Source organism: Triticum aestivum, chromosome 1D (assembly GCF_018294505.1).
Source record: "Triticum aestivum cultivar Chinese Spring chromosome 1D, IWGSC CS RefSeq v2.1, whole genome shotgun sequence".
NCBI lineage: Eukaryota > Viridiplantae > Streptophyta > Magnoliopsida > Poales > Poaceae > Triticum > Triticum aestivum.
This window is the reverse complement of record NC_057796.1, coordinates 317405501-317412029: the sequence shown is the minus strand read 5'-3', so window position 1 is coordinate 317412029 and position 6529 is coordinate 317405501. Positions and strand designations below refer to the sequence as shown.

The following is a 6529-nucleotide window of genomic DNA, read 5'->3' as shown; positions in this document are numbered from 1 at the left end:
AACCAATGTGTTTTTAATGTAATGCCTCCGGTAATATGAATCAATGGCACTGTTTTTCATGTCGTGCTAAATTTCCCATTAAGATAAGTTGCTTATTTTCGTTAGAAATGCAGCTGTCCTGGTCCGCCTACTCCCCCGTGCCCAAATACCAACTCTTTAGCAGATGTTAACGTAATGTTGCTGGTAAAATGAAGCAATGGCACCATTAAAGTACTATCGTATAAGCTATGCAGGTAGGGGGACGCAGCCCCAGCTTGACCAAGTTTGATTACAACCCAAAAGCTACCACAGAAACTTCTGGGGGGAGGATAGGGACTGAAAGAGCCAGCTTCAGCATCCCTGTCTAAGCACCACCGGCCTCCATCCTTGCGAAGCACGGTATGCCTCACTTGCCACCTGCTCGACCCTAGTGCCACTGATAAAATGAAATAATAATACAGTTAAAATAGAGCTACTGTCCTCTCTATCATTTCATTTCCAATGTAGATAAAGAAAGTGCTTCTCTTTGTTAGTATATATTTCATCAAGTAGTCCCATTGTTAATGTTTAAGTGTTTCTGCAAACTGGGGTGCTTAATTTTTGTTCAACTACACAAAAATAGAGGTTGGAATGTCCCAAGGCCCCTCCTTGTACTATCGATGTACACCTATGTTCAACACTTGCAGAAGGTGTATTTTTTATTAAATGTATTATACCGCAATCTTTTCCCATTAAGAAAATGAAGTTTCTTTTATTTACTAGTGTATGTATCATCAACTAGAGCCACTATAATGTAATCACACTTTTTCATTATCTATGCAAACAGAGTTATTCAGCTACATTTTGGTGAAACTGCACAAATTTACGGATGGAACCATCATATATGCAGAGTGCTAGGTGCCAATATCTAACATAAATGTGGCTTGGAAAAGCACAAATGCTTGGATGGTTCCTCAATTTCTTGCCGACCCACTGGAGAATATTTTAATCTGCCGGTGTTTGGCTTGCACTTATTTTTTAGGGGACACTTTACTTGTTTCAGTGTTGCAGCAAATCCTCTAATCAAATAGCAGTAGCTTATATTGGCACTTTTCTAGGGAGTACTCTTTTCTGAAAGAAGAATCAATCGATTTATCTTTATTTGTAGACATTTTCACAACTTTGTTTTAGTTCGAGAGCTCTTTTAGGGTGATTGGCGTAGTACTCAGAGTTATACCCAGTACTTACCCATTAGTCGGCACACTGATTGTAAGCATGAGCAGATGGAAGACTAGGTCTAGTGCAAAGCTTTTCTTAAACCTTACCGCGGTCGTTGAGACGAGGCGAGTGGCGACAGAACCGTGGAGAATGGCGGGGAAGCGACGTCGCGCCAACCAACCTCCTCTTGCGGTGGGAGAATGAATACTCTGCTGGCTCCGGCTTGCGCTGCACCCTCACGAACGGTACACCGTACTTGATCGATTCGTCATCCTCGGGATGCTCGACCCTCGATCTGTATGCCCACCACCTCTGCCTGACTTTTCTCTTGGGCGAATCTGTCTGCTCCATCACCCGGAGGAGATACTCGACGAACTCAAAGTACTGCGGCGTGACTGCCGCCGGGGAGTACATCGCCGCCCTCATCGCCTCCGTCTTGCTCTTTCTCATACATTCCCACATGCCCTCACCGTCCCCGCAATCTCCCACTCCTTCTCGAACCAAGTAAGGATCTCCTTCAACCTGGCTAACTTCGCCTGATCGCCGACGATGATCTCCACGATTCGCTTCTGCATCCTCTGCATCGATGTGCTTCTGAGTGGTGCGGTGCTGGCTTTGGAAGATGAGAGGAGAGACGATGGTCTGGCAATGGAGAAGAGGGAGAGGCAAGACGGTGGTTTTGCAATGGAGAAGATGGAGAGGCAAGATGGTTGTTTTGGAATGGATAAATGGAGAGGAAAGGGGGTGGTTTTGCAATGGAGACGAGGGAGAGGAGCGTGCGGCTGCGATTTAGGATTGGACGAGAGGGGCGGCACGCTGTGACTGGATAAAAAAAGTTAATTTACCCTTCAATTAAGAAGCCCCATATTAACTAATCTCCCCTGTATGTATCCTGGGTCATATTCTGACCATGATTTTAATAAATACTCCCTCCGTTTCATATTAGTTGTCGCTGAAACGGATGTATCTAGACATATTCAGTGCTAGATACATCCGTTTGAGCGACAACTGATATAGAACGAAGGGAGTAAATACAACACAATAAGGATCGCGTGAATGGCGTCTCCTCGCGCGTTCCACCTCGTCATTTTTACTGTGCTAGCAAGAGAGAGAAAAAACGAAAAGGTAAAAAGGGGCGGACGCTACTGAAGCGACGCAATTGGGCCAGACCTAGCCCAGGGTCTCCGCACCAGCCCCTTCTCACCTTTGACGCCGCCGCCTCCTCTCCTCTCCCTCAATTCTCCTCGCGCCGCCGCACCTACTCCGAGCCCCTCCTCTTCCCCATGCCACCGGCCTCCCTCCTCTGCTTCTCTCATCGTCGGTCGCGGATCTCCTCGCCGCGGTTGCAGTGGCCGAACAAGACGAAGAGGAGCTGCAGCGTTGGGTCCGTGCAGCGGCCTCCTCGCGGCGGCCAGCTGCTCGACGCGCCGCGCCACCGCTGTGGGAGATGGTGAACACGAGGAGATGCAGGGTGGCCTCGCCGAAAGAGGGTGGCGCCGGGAACCACCCACTGGCGAAGGATCGCGTGGGCTGGCACTTCCCCGCGATGCCCTCCTTCCCTGACTTCGCCGTCGACACTGCCCCCTCCCCTCCCGTCGAGGCTGAGCGTGCACAGCATGGACGAGCCGATCGCGACGAAACCAGACCGCTCGAGGCCGGGGTGCGAGAACAAGATGATGTCCAACAGGCGGAGAGTGGCCATGGGAGGAGCAGCCCACAATGAAATCCATTTTCTCTTTGTGTGTGTGAGGATCGAGGAAGGAGATGGCGTGGCCGCGTGGGGATGAGGCGGTGGACAGAGGAAGAGGACAGATCTGGATCCAGGCGGCCACTCGTGTGTTTGATCTGTTCGTTGACATGATCTTATCTCCTCTCATCTGCCATCTCTTCTCTCAATGACCACGTCTCGTCTCGTCTCGTATCTGCAGGTAGAGTGGCCAGAGGAGTAGACCAACATCCCTCTTTACCTTCCACGCAACACCAACATGGTGAGCTTCCCCTATCCCCCATCTACTCCCATATCTGAACATCAACTACAGTTTGTACATTTTGGTTATACTTTGTTTCAGTTTGTACACATCTCCTTTTGGTTAAACTCCTGTCTTAGATGCCATGGCAGAAACTAGAGCAAACTGTATGTGTGCATCACATTTTGGTTCAGTTTTGGATGACTGAGACTAGGTAGAGCACACTATGTGTGTGTGTGTGTATCCATTGTATCATGACGAATTGACTTGTGCTAGAATTAGAAACGAGAAATGGTACACAGACATGCTAGTCTATTTAACCACCTTCTCAGGTCAACTTGACACAATACTATTTTGATGGGTTTTAGTAACTGTGTTTATATACTCTATAAATTTATTCATCAACATGATTTCTCTATTTTCTGTGTCATACATTTTACATATCTTTAGTCATCAAAAATCAAATAGGGGCATGACTGTTACAGAAAAATTACTTGCAAGCATATTGTGATTTACTTCTTTATAGAGTATTTTGTAATGCAATTATCTGTATAATCTCCTATGTTTGTCTGATGCTGACCATCTGAGAATATGTGAAACTATTTTCTCTCTGTCCTGAAGGTTGTTGACTGCAGAAACTGTGGTGATCCACACTCTGTTAGTTCACACTCATTGAGTTCGCTCGTGGAGTTATTATATCTTCACATGGTACATTTATGTTTTTTGGCAGTTAATTGATGGTTTGATACATGATACATTTCATGCACAGGGTTCTAGAGCTGCACTTAACTTGCTAACATCATCGCCTTGTTCTTCCTGGCAATGTAAGGACCATCAACTTCCATCTGCAACTCTAGCACAAGTAAGGAAGCCATGAATATTTCTTTGTTTGAGATGATCGCTAATTAAACGTGCACTCCTAAATCTGGGGGCTGCCAACCCGTTTTGTCTAATTCAAAATAGTTATAAATTGTTAATGGTTATCGTTGTCGCTGTTATAGGAGTGAGGATGGTGAGCCAACCGACAACACCGCAAGATTCTACAAATGGTTCTCAAAGGTTTGATGGCGATGACATGGTGAGTGGGTTCTGAATCTTTCGTTGCACCGATTGGATTTGATTTGATGCATATATTGTAGTGAGATGGATTGTTGACCGCTAATTTGGTGATTCCCCTTGTGTTGTGCGGCGTGTGTGTTGTGCTTGTAGGCGCAGTCGAGCAAGTTTTGGTCAATGTTTCATGGTTCAATCAACGAATGGTGTTAAAACTGAAAATCATGAAAGCAAGGTACTCTCAATTAATTCCTCTTTTGTTGCCGGTGCTTATTTCCTCGTGGATATACACATTTAATATCACATATGCTGCAGATTTTGAGTGATTCCTACCTCGAGCTTCTGCTTCAGTTGTTTCTTGGTTGTTCAAGTATGCTTGGTGGTTCTCCATCGAGGGTTGAGATGGACCATGCACTGGTTACATCTTCTCCTATCTCCATGTTCTTCTTAATTTTCTTTTGCAATGAGAGCTGGATTTAGACAGCAGTTTGTGCAGTCCATGCTTTTAACATTGAAAATGAGAAGGTGAAATGATGGGTTTGGACAGTGCTGGTGTTTTTTTTCTGGGCATTACATTACTAAAATGAACTATATTAACAATTGTTGAACTTCCATAGCTAATAAGATGATTTTTTTCAGCATTCGATATGGAACAATTTTACCATATGTGGCTGCTTTCAGGTTAGTAAGTTTTGTTCTTCATTATATTTTTCTTATTATTCTGAATGCCACCATGGACTCTTAGTTTCTTAGTAGTATATGCTTAATTTGCTTTACTGGAGACATACATTTCCCTCAAACTGCAAGGAATGATGTAATATAAAGAGAAAATCAGATCTGTCTCACACCTACCTTCAATAATAAGAGGCCTCATTCTAATCTGTTGTGCTACCATGTACAAGCATTTACAAATTAGTGTCAAGATTAGAATCTTATTATTATAACCATTTATAAATTATGTGTACCTTGAACCCACATGCCATGGCACCATTTAATAACATGTACAAACCACCAAGGACTTTGCTAGATTTTTATATTTACATAGAACTAATATTGTTCTAATCTCAATGCTCTTTTCCTTAAACTGAGTAGGTCATATAGATAGGAATGGAGAATTATTTCTAAAGTGGTCCGCCATAGTTAATATGCTCCAGCCCCAAATTTGAAGCTATATAAGACTTTGTTATTTCTGCATGTAGCTCACTGCTTGATTCACCTGTAGATAGAGCCATTCCTTGTAGATGCCTTCTCCTATATTGTGTGGTCAGTTTCTTCAAGTTCTGTAGACCCAAAAAAACAAGTTCATTTTAATTACAATGGCTCTCGGTTGAAAGTTTTAGCCTGTGTAATTGATCTGGGGCTAACCATTGACTTCGTGTAGCTTATTTGTAGGTTCTTTGCCATTAATAACTCAAATTCATTATGTGGTGTGTAGCTAGAACTGCACCTCAACTGACAGAAAGCAACACTTGCTAGCACATACAATTTCTTATCTAGATTTTTTTTTGTCAGTAAGCGAGCAAATATTGGGAGAACAATGAAATAGAATGGACCTATCATGTTGATCATATGATCCAGTTCCAAGCTTTGATCTCTTACAAATATTATAAACAAAGCATCATGGGATTAGTTTTTTTCTAAATTAGAAGTGAAACCCCAAATATACTTCAAAGTTTTGTTGCTTCATAAATGTTGATGTAAGCTTACCCTCACAGGTGATTTGTTAGGTGACACCTGCGCCTTCATTTAAAGTGCAAGCCGCCTCTCTCACTGTGCATTATCTCTAGACGCACCACCGTACACCGCAGCTACCGGCTATACATATGATCCATGTGTCGTGTTTAGTCTCTCTCTAAGACTTGATATGCCTGCGTTCTGATGATCCGACAGACTCTTCATCTCTTTTGAAGATCACCCACCTTTTGGAAGATGTTCATCTTTGATTTCAACTGCTGAACGTGTCTCATGTGCTTCAGTTGATATAGACCCGCTAGCTTGCTCTGCTTGCTATGTTTTATGGCTGAACACTCTAATATTGCAGTTCTGTTAAGTGTATTCCTTTTTAAGAAATTGGCGCTCATTTGGACTGCACAAAGACATTAACAAATGATACAACAAGATTAGTACGCCCAGTCACGCAGAGGAGGCGTGCCAGGGCGCGCCCCAGCCACTAGTATATGTTATACGTTGCAAAATTGATATAATTGGAAAGTACATTCAGATATGAATCCAACTATATAATTTTTGATGACATGCATTCACATTTTGCTTGTCAAATACAGTACGTGGTCAAACTTTGACAAACAAAAAAATACTTCCAAGACCACCGCCGC

The 6529-nt window shown here is 43.4% G+C and overlaps 1 long non-coding RNA gene across 2 annotated transcripts; it reads left to right on the top strand.

Annotated features, from left to right (window-relative positions):
• The first annotated feature begins 2345 nt into the window (after positions 1-2345).
• On the top strand, positions 2346-6201 carry LOC123181735 (uncharacterized). Of its 2 annotated transcripts, XR_006491872.1 has the most exons (7): positions 2346-3023; positions 3105-3164; positions 3913-4005; positions 4145-4221; positions 4353-4431; positions 4512-4877; positions 5912-6201. It is a non-coding gene; the product is annotated as an uncharacterized lncRNA (long non-coding RNA). The 2 variants fall into 2 exon arrangements; XR_006491871.1 differs by lacking the exon at positions 5912-6201 and having other exon boundaries at positions 4512-5901.
• Positions 6202-6529: the final 328 nt, after the last annotated feature.